The 16,579-nt window shown below is 41.9% G+C and overlaps 2 protein-coding genes across 7 annotated transcripts in view; both read left to right on the forward strand.

Annotated features, from left to right (window-relative positions):
* LOC131249350 (probable disease resistance protein At4g27220) overlaps positions 1-16,579 on the forward strand; it is a 178,180-nt gene that overhangs the window by 156,125 nt on the left and 5,476 nt on the right. The window lies entirely within an intron of this gene.
* Positions 1-16,579, forward strand: part of LOC131249351 (disease resistance protein At4g27190-like) — a 123,604-nt gene that overhangs the window by 34,364 nt on the left and 72,661 nt on the right. The gene's annotated exons all lie outside the window — the stretch shown is intronic.

Below are 16,579 nucleotides of genomic sequence, written 5' to 3' on the forward strand. Positions count from 1 at the left end.
TTTGAATTGAATGCTAGCCAGTGGTCATTGGAAATTTTATTTTCATTTGTTCTAAATTCATCTATCTACCTAAATGATAGTCACAATCATCGGTTCATTGTTTTAGGCTGGATCCAATACACACCGCGTTTCTACCCACAAACTCACGTGTGGGGCTTACTGTGATGTTTTAGTGACATCTAATCCATCCTTCACGTGTGGCCCCTCCTATTCTTGTTGGCTTCTGAAACTCAGGTTGATCCAAACTCAGGTGGGCATAATTTGTAAAATCATGCCTAAAACCTTTAAAATCACATTTCGTGACCAACCAAAGTTTTGAAATGGCCTAATTTTTTGGGTGTTCATTCATCCTGCTTATACATCTTCTGAATGGTTTAGATTGCATATGCAATATCAGCAGACACCAAATATGATCTGGAAGGTTTTTAACGTTGGGAGTCCCCATCCCAACTTTACCTGTGGTATGGCATACCCTGAGTTTTTTATCAGCCTGATTTTGGGTAACATAGGAGAAAATTATGGGGGATCACATGATGGACATGTCGGATGTCCCTGGAAGATCACGGTGGGCCTCATACGCCGATTTGTTCATACGTTTCTGTGGTCGAGAAATGTTCACAAGCAAAAGCTTCTACCTGAACTTTTTGTACTACGATTTCTCCCTGCCAAACGTTCATTTTGTGTGGATCATTCAAGCATCCAAAAGGTGGGCTGCACCATAAACATCTTTTAGGAAACATAGGACGAATCTACTCATTAATTAGGTAGGCCACAACCACAAAATGAATCGTTGCTCCCCATCAATGTCGATGGTGAAGCCCAACTGATGAGTTTTGAGAATTTCACGACCTATGGGTACTTGAACCCTTGACTTGGTGTTGAAACTTTCGTGACTCTACCATCGGGACAAGAGTAATGACACCAATTGATGAGTTTGAATATCCATGGTTTTGGTGATCCTTATGTTGAGGGCCACCATTTTGACGGATGGAATGTTCTTTAGAATAACATGTTGAGGGGAAAGAAAGGGTTATGTGAACATTTCTCTTTGATTAGAGGACAATTAGATTTAACAGTGTTTCAAAGGACTAATGGACTCAAAGTCCTGAGAAGTGGGCCCCTCCATGTGATAAACTTGTGATGGATCCAGGCCATACAAACATCTTGTCTTGAAAAGCAGGGCTGACAAATTCATTAGGTGGATCACACTTATGCTTTGAGAAAGAGCTGGTCTGATTGATTGCACTGGCCATGATATGAGCATTATAGGGTTCTTGAAAACAACTAAATATATATATAAGGATGATGTTAGTAAAAAATAGAGAAAGTCTTGCTAATGTTTATTCCATTATGCTAGATCTGTTAATGTTTCATGGTTCTAGTGTTGGGAAGGCAAAGTGAATGTTTAGGCACAAGAAAATGTGATTGTGGCCATCCCTCGTTTGTGTGTCTCCTGCCATGTAGATTGTGGAATATGAAATGCATAGTGTTTTTATTGAAGTAATATAGTATTTACTGTTGTGTATTATTGCATAGGCAACATACTATTATCTGTTGTGTCAGTAGCGGAGTATTTACTATTGAAAGTGTTATCTTTTATTTCATTTTATTTCAAGTTTATAAATTGAGTTCCTCCTTATCTAAAAGCAAAATAAGTTCTGAGAGAGAGCTGAATAAGAGAGCTAGAAACAGTATACCGTTTGATAAATTAAAAAATAATATTTGAAAATTAATTTAGTTGTTGAAAACTTAAAATGCTGAATTCAAGTATCATGAGTACAGAAAATTTTGTTTGATATAATTTGTCTAAAGAATGTCCCAATGTCTGAAAATAAATATTTTTCGTAAAAATCTAATTAGTAATAAACTACAAATGTCTGAAAATTAACAATTTATCATATTTTCTTTTATTGTCTTATTTTTTTAAATCTTCTGTAGAATATGAGACAAGATATATTATTGTCTTATTTTTTTTTTTTATCTTCTGTAGAATATGAGACAAGATATTATCTTCTATAAAAATCTAATTAGTAATAAACTGTTTCACCTGGTGTAATAATCAAGATGGCTATGCTCGAGTTTGGGCCAGACTCGATAGAGACCTTATCAACAGCTCGTGGGCCACCACCTTTCCTTGTTTCTGGGTGGAACACCTCCCTAGAAACAAGTCAAACCACGCTCCTTTGCGTCTACATCTCTCTTCTCAATTTCTGTCTAAGCCAAAACCTTTTTGCTTCCTTAGAATGTGGACTCTTCATGAGATGTTTCAGTCGGTGATCTCGAAGGCTTGGGAAGGAGACTGTGATGTTGATCCCTTCACCAATATATATCTTAAACTGAGAAAGATGAAACAACTGCTGAAAGTCTGAAACAAAGAGCAATTTGGAAACATTTTTCGGCATATCAAAAAGACTGAAGAGGACCTAGACATCCTTGACAACAAGATGCAAGAGGACAACTCCGAAGAGCTCATCAATCAAAGTCTAGACCTAAAACAAAAGCTTGAGCATGTGGAGTTAATGGAGGAGATTTTTTGGAAACAAAAAGTAAGGAACTCTTAGCTCGAAGAGGGAGATAAGAACATGGCCTTTTTCCATGCGTCGGCGACTGAAAAGATTAGACGATCGGCTATCCAATCCATCACTTTAGAGGATGGAACAACTATATCCAACAAGGATGAAATTAAGTTGGCAGCGGTGAATTTTTTCCAAGGCCTGTTTCAGGAGGAGGAAGTATCTTTCTCAGCTGCCTTTGCCCATAACCTCCCGCGTCGGCTACAACAACAAGATAATGACTCTCTCTTAAGTCCTCCCACGAAGGAGGAGCTCTTATCCGCTATCAAGTCTATCCCTATTGACGGAGCCACGAGGCCGGATGGTTTTTCAGCTGCTTTTTTCAATTGTTGCTGGAGTATCATTGCTGACGATGTCCTCAAAGCCGCGCTAGCGTTCTTTTCAGGGGAACCTTTTCCTCGAGCATTCAAAACCACTCTTATCTGCATGATCCCTAAGACCCCCTTGGCATCCAAGTTCTCTGATTTCAAGCCAATTAGGCTATGTAATGTTGTGTATAAAATTCTAGCAAAACTCCTTGCTAACTGCCTCAGCTGTATTTTGCCTAAACTTATTTCGCAAGAACAAGGAGCATTCGTCCAAGGGAGGTATATTGCCGAAAACATTACATTTGCACAGGAAGCGATGAGAGAACTAAACATGAAAACCAGGGGGGGAAATCTTATCCTTAAGATCGATCTCGAAAAGGTGTATGATAGGGTAAATTGGTCTTACCTAAAACAGTCCTTACTGAAATTCGGATTCAACGATAAGAGTGTGAAGCTCCTGGAAGCCTGTTGGGCATATAATTGGTTTTCCATCCTCATCAACGGAGAAGCTATGGGATTCTTCCAATCCTCTAGAGGTCTCCGACAGGGAGACCCCCTCTCCTCGGTGCTCTTCATCATAGCAATGGAAGCATTTTCAGTCAATTTAAAGTCCCTTTTTGAAGAAGGCCGCTGCATCCCTTTCAAATTCCCTCAAGGTAGCCCTTCTTTCTCACATCTACTGTACGCGGATGACATGTTGGTCTTCCTCAATGCAAGTAAATCTTCACTCTCCTCGATGAGGGACTTCTTGCGATTTTTCCAACAGGCCACAGGTTAAAAAATCAATTCCAGCAAGAATGTTTTTATTGGTCCTGCTAAATGGACAGCGGCAAAAATCAGAAATACAAAGACAGTGCTAGGTTTCGGCTAAGCAAGGGGCAATTTGCGATATTTGGGGGCGCCCCTGACTAGAGGGAGAATCAAATCTTTGGATTTTCAAGCTCTTCAGGAAAAGATCAGCAACAAAATCTCTGGCTGGGCAGCCAGACACATAACTCAAGCGGGTCGAGCGACTGTGATTCGACATGTCTTAGGTAGCTATCTGGTCCATATTATAGCAGCTATGCACGTCCCAGCGCAGGTTATTCACAATTTAAACAGCAAGTTCGTTGATTTTTTTTTTTTGGGATGGGCCGAAGGGAAAAAGAAACTCCACTGGATTGCGTGGCAGAAAGTGACCAAGCCTAAAGCGGAGGGAGGGCTGGGAATCCGAAATCTAAAGGAGGTACTGCATGCTCTTCGAATGAAACTTGCGTGGAATGTGAAGAACGGTAAAAACAGAGGACCGTGTGTGCAACTGATTCAGTCCATACACTCCAGTGATTTGATAGATGGGATGGTAACGGTCAGGCAAGACAATTCTTCCCCAATGTGGAAATGATTAGGTGTTTTCTACATTTAATTCAAGATAACTCTCATTGGACAATGGGTCGCGGAGAAGTAAACATTTGGACAGATAATTGGACCGGTCTGGGGCCACTGCAACATCTCGTTTCAGGCCATATCCCTTAGGATCTGCAACAATTGCAGCTGAAACATTTGCTAGGGAAGTCAGGCCCGTTACCCCCATACAGGATTTTTGAATTTCTGCCTTAAGAGATCATTGATGTAATCTTCGCCAGGGGATTTGTCATCACAGAAGAATCGACGGAATGTGTCTGGCCTCATGACCCATCAGGGGAATTCACCCTCAGGTCTACTTGGAAGCTTATCAGGGGAGATCAACTTCAGGTAATGTGGGGAAAGTGGATCTGGTTAGACAAAATTCCTCTAAAAGTATCTATATTCATCTGGTGTCTTCTACATAATGCCATCCCTGTGGACAGTAGAGTTCAAGCTAAAGGAATTGCTCTTCCCTCAATGCCGCTGCTGCCCTTAGGAAAATGACTATGTTCCAGACATGGAATCAATCAACCACCTATTTTTAACGGGTCAACAAGCGGTCCAAATCTGGGCCCATTTCGAGGGGCTTTGTGGAGTCTCTTCGGTCCCTCATCTTTCGGTGCTCGGTAAAATCACTCAGTGGAGGAATGCGTCTACGCTAGGTGCAGTATCTCAGAAAATCAGATCGCCTCTCCCTCTGCTGATTCTCTGGGAGTTGTGGAAAGCGAGAAATGAAGCTTCTTACCAAGATAAGGTGATGGACGCCCGTAGGTCCATAGGTCGGATAAAATGGTGGGCCACCCAACGATCCAAAACTTTCAGGTGCAGCTTTCATATGCATATTCTAATAGAATCATCTTCTCCTTCCCCACGCCCAGGCGTAACAGGTCAGATTCTGTTCTGGTTAAATGGAAGCATCCCACTCCAGGATGGGTGAAACTAAATGTCGATGGATCTGCTAGGGGAAACCCGGGTTTCTCAGGAGGAGGGGGTATCTGTAGAAAGGAAGATGGCTCCTTCATCTTTGCTTTCTCCGCCGGTTATGGGTTTGGTACCAATAATAGTGCAGAATTACGCACAATCTTTGACGGTTTAGAGTTATGTCTTCTTAAAGGGATCAATAGGATAATTGTAGAATCGGATTCAAAACTGGTAATTGACATTCTTGTTGGTGAGTCAAGATGCCCGTGGATTTGGAAACCTTGGGTAGACAGAATTAACAACTTGAGGATATCCGGCACATTCACATTCCAACACATTCTTCGTGAAGGGAATGGTCTAGCAGACAGCTTGACGAAGGTGGGAAGTGAGACTTAGGTGAAAAAATGTCATGACCATTTTGACTCTCTACCCAGACAAACTAAGGGTCTTATCTTTCTTGATAAGGTCGGTCTTGGTTCGATTCGAACCATCGCTTACCCCTCCAAATCCTGAGACCAATGCTTTACATTTTAGAGATTTTGTTGTACAGTGGTCGTATACGATAGGTGGACCGCCCCCTTTTGTCATTGGGTCCACCCGAAGATGTACATTGTTCCCTATTTCCTATTGATTTAATGGAGTTCTCTTTTTGGAAAAAAAAGAAAGATATATTGTTGTCTTATGACCAAATTTAACACACTTATACCTCATCCACACGCATCTCTCGAATATGACCCTTAAATTGATGGAGCATAAATCCTACACCCTTCTTGGTAAAATAATCATAACCCTTGGACTGGTGTACCATGATATCTCATGCAAGCATAGCATTCATCTCTACTTATTCCACCCACAACATACTTTTGACTGGATAACCATTAATAGTATTTTATTTTATTTTAAATTGTTGTGGGTAGGAAAAAATATTCTTGGAGCCCATTATGTTGTTTATTTGCTATCCAAATCATTCATAAGGTCGGAGTTGTATGAACAGTTCAAAGGATATAAAGTTACATGGCCCCACAATGATGTATTTTATTATATCCACACCGTTCATCAAATTTCGAGATCATTTTAGAGCATTAGCCAAAAAAATAATCATATCCAAATCTCAAATGGACCACACTAAAAATAGCAACGGGATAATGATTTTTACCGTTAAAAAATTTGCAGGGCCCACCATAACGTTTATTTTCCATCTAATCTGTTAATAAGGTCATGAGTACCTGGATGAAGAGGAAAAACAAATTTCATATTGATCCAAAACTTCTGTGACCCCCAAAAGGGTTTCAATGGTAGAAGTTCAATCCACCACTGCTTTTTTTTTTTTTTTTAGTGTGGTCAACTTTAGCTTTAGATCTGTCTTATTTTTTGGCTCAAGCCTTATGACGAGCTCGCCAAATGGATGGATGGTTTGGATATAACACATACCTCATAATGGGACCCACAATACTTGCTGACATCAATACACCAGTGTGTGGTACACCAACCAATCTGCCGCACATGATGGACAGATTGGTTAGGATTAAAACATCGGACGCGTTGTGTCCTACCCTCGCCCGAGCTGTAATCCGTCCGGGCAGGGCTCTGTGGGGCTCACTGTGATGCAGTTTTTTTCATCCACTCCCTTAATCACTTTTGTCATATCATTTTAGGATATGATCCTAAAAATGAGGCAGGTCCACAACTCTAGTTGTCCACACCAAAGGAAGCTGCAATGATAATGATAGCTACCGTTGAAACCTTTCTAAGGGCCATTGTGATGTTTTTTTACCCTTCAACCTACTTATAAGGTTATGTAGACATGGATGAAGTGAAAACACAAATATCACCTTGATCCGAAACTTCTCCAGCTCCTAAGAAGTTTTTAATGGTGGACGTTCAATCCCCACTTTGTGGTTCACTTAAGCCTTTCACCTAACTCATTTTTTGTATCATATATTAAAATGATTTGAGAAAAATGATGAACGACGGGGATAAAACACTTACATCACGGTGGCCCCAAAGATCCCTGCCCAGACGAATTACCGTTCGAGCAGGGTAGGACGGAAACATCACATTACAATGGGCCCCACACGTCTATTTTGCGAAAGCGGATTGGCTAGTGTACCATACACCAAATATATAGATGGTGTATTGACGTCAGCAAGTTTTGTTGGTCCCATCATGATGTATGTGATATATCTAAACCGTCCATCCATTTTTTGAGCTCCTCTTAAGGCTTGAAGCAGTGGGAGATTGAACATCTGTCATTGAAACCCTTTTGGGGTTCACACAAGTTTTGAATAAATATGAAATTTGCTTGTACTCTTCATCTAGGTGTTTGTGACCTTATGAACAGATTAGATGGAAAATAAACGTTATGGTGGGTCCTATGAAATTTTTAACGATGAAAATCATTATCTCCGTTGTTATTTGTGGTGTGGTCCAGTTGATCTTTGGATATGATTCATTTTCTGGATATTACTATAAAATGATCTCGAAAAATGGATGAACGGTGTGGATATAATAAATACATCATCGTGGGCCCATGTAACTTTGATCTCCTTTGAACCATTCGAACAACTCAAAGCTCGAGGAGCATCAGCGCTCATCTTCGCACGACACGTACATACACCAGCTATATAGCTGATGTGTGGTACACCATGATGGGACTTGTCACGCCCCGAACTCGGAAACCGGGCTCACAAAATTCCCGATTGCCGAATCCGGCGCCGACAGCCTCCGTAGAACCCCATTCTCGGATCTCGACACCCATTTACCAGGTTCCGATCCTGGGATACTACAAGGAGGGTTTCAAATCATTAGTCTGATTCATAATGAGCATAACAAAAGCATAACCCACAAACAATAAGCACAAGAACACCACCACAAAATCCACTATGATCAAAAACTTTTTAGTACATGCGGCTGAAAGGGGAAAATACAATGTAATAAAAGGAACAAAACTCCAGAAGCTCGGCTGCACGCTCCAACTACAGCGAGACTATGGCTGCGACTATGTCCTGGCGTCACCTGCACGCATCAATCGTGCATAAGCTTATGGAAAGCTTAGAGGGTGGTGTAAGTGTGTGCACAATATAAACGTGCTCAAAATGCAAGGTCAGAGTGATGCGGAATCATGGTGATGAGTACATGAATGCAAATTGCCGTACCAAGGCTATGCGGTGCAAGATATGAATGTTATCGGTCATTCACAGCCATGCGATGCGAGATGCAACTCAAGCATGCCAATCCTCAACATGTATCAGTACAGTTCTCATTCTGGATAATCACCGGGGTTCAATACACTCCAAATGGCACTGTCGCTCTCCTAGCCGCACAGTCCAAGTGAGCGTAAGAAACCTCACTATCCGCCTGGCCAATAGTCTGCCAATACCTATCCGGCACGTCGATAGCGAACCCATTCGCGAGCTGGTCAAACTCAGCCAAGTATTGCCCCCTACCCTCAGGCGAGTAAGGCCACACCCCTTTCCAACCGACCACGACACAGTGGGAGACGCGGCCTCCTGGTATTCGGCCCTCATGCGCTCGTATATCCACTCGGTCTCGACGTTGGAGTCATCCTCTGGTACCATCGGGTTTAGGGATTTTCACCCAGGGACGTCTATGGCGCCCGTATGCTAGAACCAAATATTTTCGGTATCCAACTCAGCCATCCACGATGTGTCTATGGAGGTTATGGCCCTGATGTCGCTAGGGCATACAGTAATTACAATCACACAAATGCAAGTGCATGAGTCACACTATCAGTCATGCAACAGTCCTGTATATACCATGCACTTATATGAGGCAACTCCACCTATCAGGGAGCCCATAAACGGTCTATCCAAAGGTATATGCTATGATCGGTCACTCCTCACATCAGGCATACATATGGTGCGAATGATCATGAATCATGCATCTATACTAAACATGTAATAAGAGATGGGTTCTAGGTATAATGGAGATGGGCCTAGACGGCCTACTTACCACAAGTTTGGGCCTATCAGAGGGCCTTAGGGAGAGCTATAATGCGGACATTTAACCAACATTATCAATATGGACGTCAAACCAACATCGCTCCCAAGGAATGGCCTTCCATGAATCACATATTGTAATGGACCTATTTACATCTTATTGGGCCTCGTCCCAACGGCTTTAGGTTCATTAAGTGGGCTGCCTCATATGAGCCTTATATAAGTCAAGTGGGCCGCATCAATGGCCTCATGTACATTGCAATGGGTCATACTCCATGGGCCTTTGAAAACATCACAATGGGTCTCGTAACATGGGCCTTATATATATCAGAGTGGGCCTCGACAACGGGCCACCAATACGTTGAATCGGCCTAATCTCATGGGCCTTATATATATATCAAGGTGGGCCTCCCCAACGGTCAGAAATACATTAATATGGCTCCATCACATGGGCCTAGGGCCCACCATAATATTTATTTGAAATCCAACCTATTCATAAGGTCACTTGGACCTTGGATAAGGCCCATTGAAATGTTCATTTGAAATCCAACTTATTCATAAGGTCACGGGACCAGGGGGCCCACCAGGATGTTTATTTGCCATGCAGCCCGTGGATAGGGTCACGTGGGCCTAGCCCACGGTAATATTTATTTGCCAGCCAACCTGTTTGTAAGGTCACGTGGACCTGGGGGTCCACTGTAATGTGATTTGAAAATCCAGTCCACCCATCATGTGTGTCCCACCTGGTTGACCATCCAAACCAAGTTTCAACCGCATGCAAATTTCAGGTCGGCCCCACCAAATAATTTTATATGTTTTAGGCATATATTCACATGATTTTTGGATGGTGTGGCCCACTTGAGATCAGTATACGGCCGATTTTTTTTTTGGGGACAGACCATAATCAAAGGGGACTCATCAAATGCTCGTGGGGGCCCACAGCTGGAGCCGTGAGGCCCCAGTGACCGTCCGCTCGTCACTGCAGCAGCAGCAGCGCTGCTGCTTTTTAAAAAATAATAATTTATTATTATATTTTTTTTTTGTTTTGGGGGCCCACCGAGATATGATTCACAATCCAGCCCATTCATTGCGTGTGTCCCACAATTTTAAGGGTCCAAATCAAGTTTCATTTGCATCCAAAACTCAGGTAGGCCCCACCAACGATTTTGTATGTTTTAGGCATGTCTTCACATGATTTTAGATGGTATGGCCCACATGAGTTCCATTTAAGGCCGATTTTTGGGATGGACGGTCATTCCATGGGGACCCATCAAATGTACGGTTTGGATGGTCGAAAGGCATCAAGGTGGGGCCCACAACTGGGGCCGTGACCCCCAGCCCACCGTCCGTCCGTCGTCGAGCGCAGGCAGCGCCTGTGGCGCTCTGACAGCAGCAGCATGCGCTGCTTCTTCTTTCTTCTCTTTTTTTTTGAAAAAAAGGATTTTTTTGTGGTTTTCCACAAACGGGGCCCACATCAGTAAGATCCATACCATTCATTGGCCCCTGAGGCTCGATACAAGTCTATTGACACCAATATTGAATGGTTTTCTGATGTACAGAAACACCGGGGTGTATTTCAATGGTAGGAAACTTACTCGCTATACTATGGCCCACCATAAGCTCAGATTGAGATCATTTTTATGCTCAACGCCTAAAATGATCCGTGGAAGGGGATGGACGGCTTGGATTGCATAAAAGCATTAAAGTGGGGCCTATATGAGTGGCCAAAAAAAATATTATTTTACTATTACATCTTCTGCCCCCTTTTTTTTTTTTTTTTATAAAGCTAGCCGTGAGCTAGCACTTCTTTTTACCATTCCACATAGTCCAGCGTCCGCTGGACTGTCCGCATACAATACAAGCATTGTGGTGGGTCCCACTTGGACGTGGCCCACCTATGTATATATATTCTATATTATATATATATACAATACATATATATTATATATATCATATATATATATTATATGAAATATAATACATAGAAAAAGGAATGTATTGGGTCCATCCAAATAGTGGATGGTGTGGATCATCACCTACAATATGACGGGCCACGCCGTCTGATGTAGATGAACGAGTAGATATAACACATATTGGTGGGATCCACACCATCACAAGAGAGAGAGAGAGAGAGAGAGAGAGAGAGAGAGAGAGAGAGAGAGAGAGAGAGAGAGAGATACGGTGAGATAGAGGAACCCCGCCACTATGGGCCCTCTTGATTAAATCACATACATCCAAATGGGTCCCACCAACAAGTGGGCCCTAATATTTAAATTAAAGACAAATCACCCACCTTATCTTCCTTCTTCTTGGTCCCTTAGCCTCCAATGCTCTTTAGCTTCACTTTTAATGGAGGTTGATGAAAGATGAATGGTTGAGATTGGAGATGAGAGGGTGTAGATGGAAGATGGAAGGTGGACCACACTTGAGAGGGAGAGAAAGCTTGGACGTGAGAGGCTTGGGTTGCTTGGAGAGATATGAGAAATGAGAGAGAGAAAGAAGATATGGATGGGTGAGGTGAGGTGATGGAGTGATGGGTTGGGTTGAAAAAATTGTAAAGGTGTATGGTTGTTGTTGAAATTTGGAAAAGAGGAATGGTGAGGTGGAAAGAATGATGGACTTTTGGAAAAAGAGGGAATGGGTGGAGTACTTTGAGGTATGGTTGCATTTAATGTTGATTGATGGGACTTATTGTGTAGAGATTCCCTCGAAATCCGCAACGCGCGGTGTTTCTTCGGAATAAACGCTGATCGGCATCTTCTTACCTGGGTATCGGTTCGGTGCGCAAGTCACGGCGTTGGAACCGGGCGACGACGCGGTCGCTATGATACAACTTTTGGATTAAGCCGACGTCGGTGCGTGGGACCTGGCCTACGATCGTGCGCAAACACCAGATATGGTGCGAAGGTTGCCGAAATTTGACCGGAAGGACTGCGGAAGCTATTGGAATAGTACGGATTAGGACACGGGTCTTACAGGACTCAAGAAGCATTGTCGCTGTGTAACATCCCGAATTTCCATGGTCAGAGTAAGTACTCGTGCCCGAGGAAACCGGGTGTTAATAATATATAACTAGATGCTCTGAAATCGCACCCTATTTTTTTTCGTTTGTTTACATCCAGATACATTCCTGAAGGTAACATATAGAAAAATAAAATCAACTGTATTGATTATATATTTTCAGAGTAAAAGGAATAATCAAGGCCTCATAATGGGAGGTTTATTACAATATCAGAGTTCACAACGGAAGTATAAATCTAATTAAATAATCTAGCTTCAAATTCTTTCAGCGTAGTCTTCTACAGGAAGCGGGCCCTTTAAGTCTTTAAACCTGTACGTCACCTGTAAAATTTGTATGGTTGAGAGAGGGTCAATACCTTACTCATAGTGAAGGTTATCCTTTAAGATTAATAATAATTCAAGAGATTCATAACAGGTAAAGTAAGGGTGTGATACGTCCCATGCTCCACTAACACGAAGGTATCAGCATGCACAACAACCTACATGAGATGCATGCCTAGCAAAGTATGTGGGGCGCTCATCATATGTAGTGATCATCACAATGTGGAGTACGATTTATAGATAACTGGCTTGACCCACACTCTCACTATACGGATATTCGCCGGCATGGCCAACGCTATCGTGGATTTACGAGAACTCCTCAGAGCGCACAACACATGGGCTAGGTGATTTACATGACACGATTTGTTCATGAAGCGACTATTTACGATCATCCAATCCTAGGGTGATGTGAAACTACAATAGCGAATTACGCACATCAATATGTGCACCACTACCCGAAGGCTCAAGGACTTATCTGTCCTAAGAGGGTCTCTACCCAGAGCGCATTACGTCCATGATAAAATATTTGAATCACTAGTTGTGATACATCTTACACATTACTTGCACTTATAGAGAATATAAACTGCATCATAATGAATATGACTGAATTTAAATCATAAAGAATATCAACTAAATTATAGAGGTTCTAAAATAGCAAGACACATGCCCAAATCGTAAAGATAGACGGCACGAGACCAACATAATAAAGAGAAGAGTAGCAATGGTCAACTCAACAAAAGTTATAATGACCAACGTAAAAAGAGACGAGTAGCAAAGCCAACTCAAATAGACAGATAATTGGCAGAGCCAACTCAAATAAAGAGACGAGTGGCATGGCCAACTCAATAAATTTATAAGGTAGGGGCAGGCTTCTATCCATGGTCTCACATAAATTCAGAGAAATCACTTATAATTGACATAACGTCACAATCCCAGCAGGGCCAATAATTGTAATGATAAAACCTGAATCGATTGATAAGATAATTCTCAGAAAATAGAAACATGAGAGGCAGGATGATTAATTCACATCAATAAAGGTATGGAAGGACAAGATAATTCACATCATTAAGGGTATAAAAAGGTAGGATAAACATAATAACTTAAATTAGTGTAAGCTTAAAGGATTAAACCCTCACCTTTGGTTGTCTGATTGCCTAGTACAAGGTTATATGTCTGGTTACACACTTTAAGATCCGATTGTGTCCTAGCTCACATGATTAAGAATAAGTTAGATTCCATCATTATAATAGGTAGGATTGATTCCAGGAGGAGATCTTGGCTAAGGTCTGATTTAGACCCGTTATGACGTGGAAACGAGATGGTCCTTAATGTCTATGTCTAGGGGCTTCCACAGTTACTTCACGTCCAGCTGTGGAAAGAAGAAAAAGAAAGAAATCTAGGGAAAGGGAGTAGGTTATTCTTACCAAGATGTGGGTCGGGACTTCTCAGCTGAAGTTTTCTCTTGCTAAAGAAACCGAGGGTGCCTTCTTTCATCTGTTTTCTTTTTCTTTCTCTCTTTGATTTGCTGCTGGATGGCCGGATCCTGTCTCTCTCTAATGTCTTTCCTTACTTCTATTTCCCTCACCCTTTGTCGGACGAAAGACCTTTATAGGCCGAGAGAGTCTCTAGACTCTTCTACGCAAATCCAGACGAGGATCTGTTATGCAACCGCATGCGGAATTGAATGTTACACAGTCGCGTTTCGCGCAGCAGCAGTTTTGGACCGGCCCTGTGATCATGTTGGTTATTTGATCCACGTGGGAAGGGTTGAAATTCCCCTCCCAACACTCTGGACGGTGCGGATCATGGTGTTGATCTAAGCTCTGATCACCCAACTCATCTCAACTGGGCCCTGTTTCCGCACATCTTCCGTCGTCCGTGTCTTGCTGCGGAAGAGGTTCTTTAAATTGGAATTGGTGTGGCCCACTTGTGGCAGTCATTTGCTGGATCCTCTCCGTTCAGATATTTTTTCGGGCAGTATTAGGCCATGGGCCAAAATATCAAGTATATCTAATTCTTGCGTGGGCCACACGATTGACGTGTCTAGTGAAGTTTATGTTAAAAACTCCTTCCGTCACATGTCCGCTGTTATAGTTGGCAAATTCCCTTTTTTCCACGATCCAAATTCTGGTGATTGACGGGTCTGATGTGGCTATTTTCTGGAAGATCCACACCCTTCATCATCTTTGTATTAATGTGTTGGCCCCCTAGTCAAATTATGAAGTCGATCTGAGCTCTAGGTGGGCCACACCATCTACTAGTGATGAGGCAATGCATGCCTCTGTTACACTTACGTGCATGCATATAGAATTCGTTTATTTACAAATTTGCCATTCTCTTTTTCGGTAACTTCTGTCATCCGTTTCTCCCTACTGCACTGTCCAAAAGTAGTGAAACTTTATTGACAATCTTTATTTCTGAAGATCTCTCAACCGATTAAATTTGGGCCCAGATTTGTTAAGGATGGCTAAGATGCTTTTAGATGGCTAACTTACTCTGAAAATTCAAAATACCATTTGTATATATTTAATTGACGAGCTACCCGGTGGTTTAGACTTAAACCCGAAGATCTTCGTAATGACCGATTTATCCTAATATTTAGATGTCCTGTTTGGGGAATCCACATATGATGAAGGGTCAGATGACGTGCTAAAAATAGGAAGACTTATGGTTGGTATTCTAGTCATGTATTTGGGTGATTGTACTATCAGTTTTGTAAATGGACAAACACAATATGGTTTTTGGTAGTGATTAGGAGTACGATATGTATATTGTTAGATTCGAGCGACTTTTTCATATGTCTAAGTTCCTCATATTGTAATTCTAATGGTGGATTAAGCATGTTCATATGGTGTGAACAAGATGGACCGGTCAGAATCTCGATCTAATAAGTGTACGAACGGATGTAGAGGTTAAGTGACTAATTTACTACGATCTAAGAGCTGAAATTCGACGTGTATGGTTAATTTATGATAATTAGGGCTGGTATAAAATTTCGCATTAAACGGATAGTGAGAACCATATGATCTAGAATTTAGGGGTCTAAGTCAATGACATTTTCATAATTACTACTGATTTATGAGTTTTGGGCAATCCAATGGCTCCACATGGTTCTAGGCATGTTTCTAAAAAATTCTTACTAAAGATGTATGTCTAAATCATTACGGATAGGGAGTTATTCATCGTGTCATTCATGTGAAGGTACTTACGTCAAATCACGTGATGGATAGTTTTGCCTTAAAACCAATGGGTCAAATGGTTGGATTTATTGAATGGATGTAATTCCCAACAGTTAGATTTGTGTCAGGGTAAAGATGTAAGAGTAGGATAGTTGGATTGGTATCGTACACATGTACACATCAGTTAATTTCTAGGTTACACTCAAAGACTTTCAATACTCGGGTATTGAAATGTTCAGGGCGTTACACGCTGTGGACGTGGATTGCGTCCTACCCCGCCCGTCTATAGCCACAAACGGGCAGTTTTGTAGACGAGCCCACTGTGATCTATCGGAATATCCACGCCGTCTATCCCTCCTATCGGATCATTTTAAGGCATGAGAACAAAAATCAAGCAGATCCAACGCTCAAGTAGACCACACTACAGATGACTCTCGCATTTAATGCAACTGACATCTAATGCTTTGTGCATTTAATGCAACAAAGCTTATTATTTGTTGTGGTTCACTTGAGCGTTGGATCTGCCTCATTTTTGCGCACAAACATTAAAATGATATGAGGGGAGGGATGGACGACGTGAATAAACCGATAGATCACAATGGGCCTGCCCATGGAACTGCACGTTCGTGGCTAAAGACGGGTGGGGGGTAGAATGCAATCCGCGTCTTTAGCAACGAATGGGCAGTTCCGTGGGTAGGCCACTGTGATCTATCGGTTTATCCACGTCATCTATTCCTCCTATCGGATCATTTTAAGGCATAAGAGCAAAAATTAGGTAGATCCAATGCTCAATTGGACCACACTACATATGACTCTCGCATTTAATGTAACTGACATCTAATGCTTTGTGCATTTAATGCAACTAAGCTTATTATTTGTTGTGGTCCACTTGAGTTATGGATCTGCCTCATTTT

This window comes from Magnolia sinica, chromosome 6 (assembly GCF_029962835.1).
Source record: "Magnolia sinica isolate HGM2019 chromosome 6, MsV1, whole genome shotgun sequence".
Classification (NCBI taxonomy): Eukaryota; Viridiplantae; Streptophyta; class Magnoliopsida; order Magnoliales; family Magnoliaceae; genus Magnolia; species Magnolia sinica.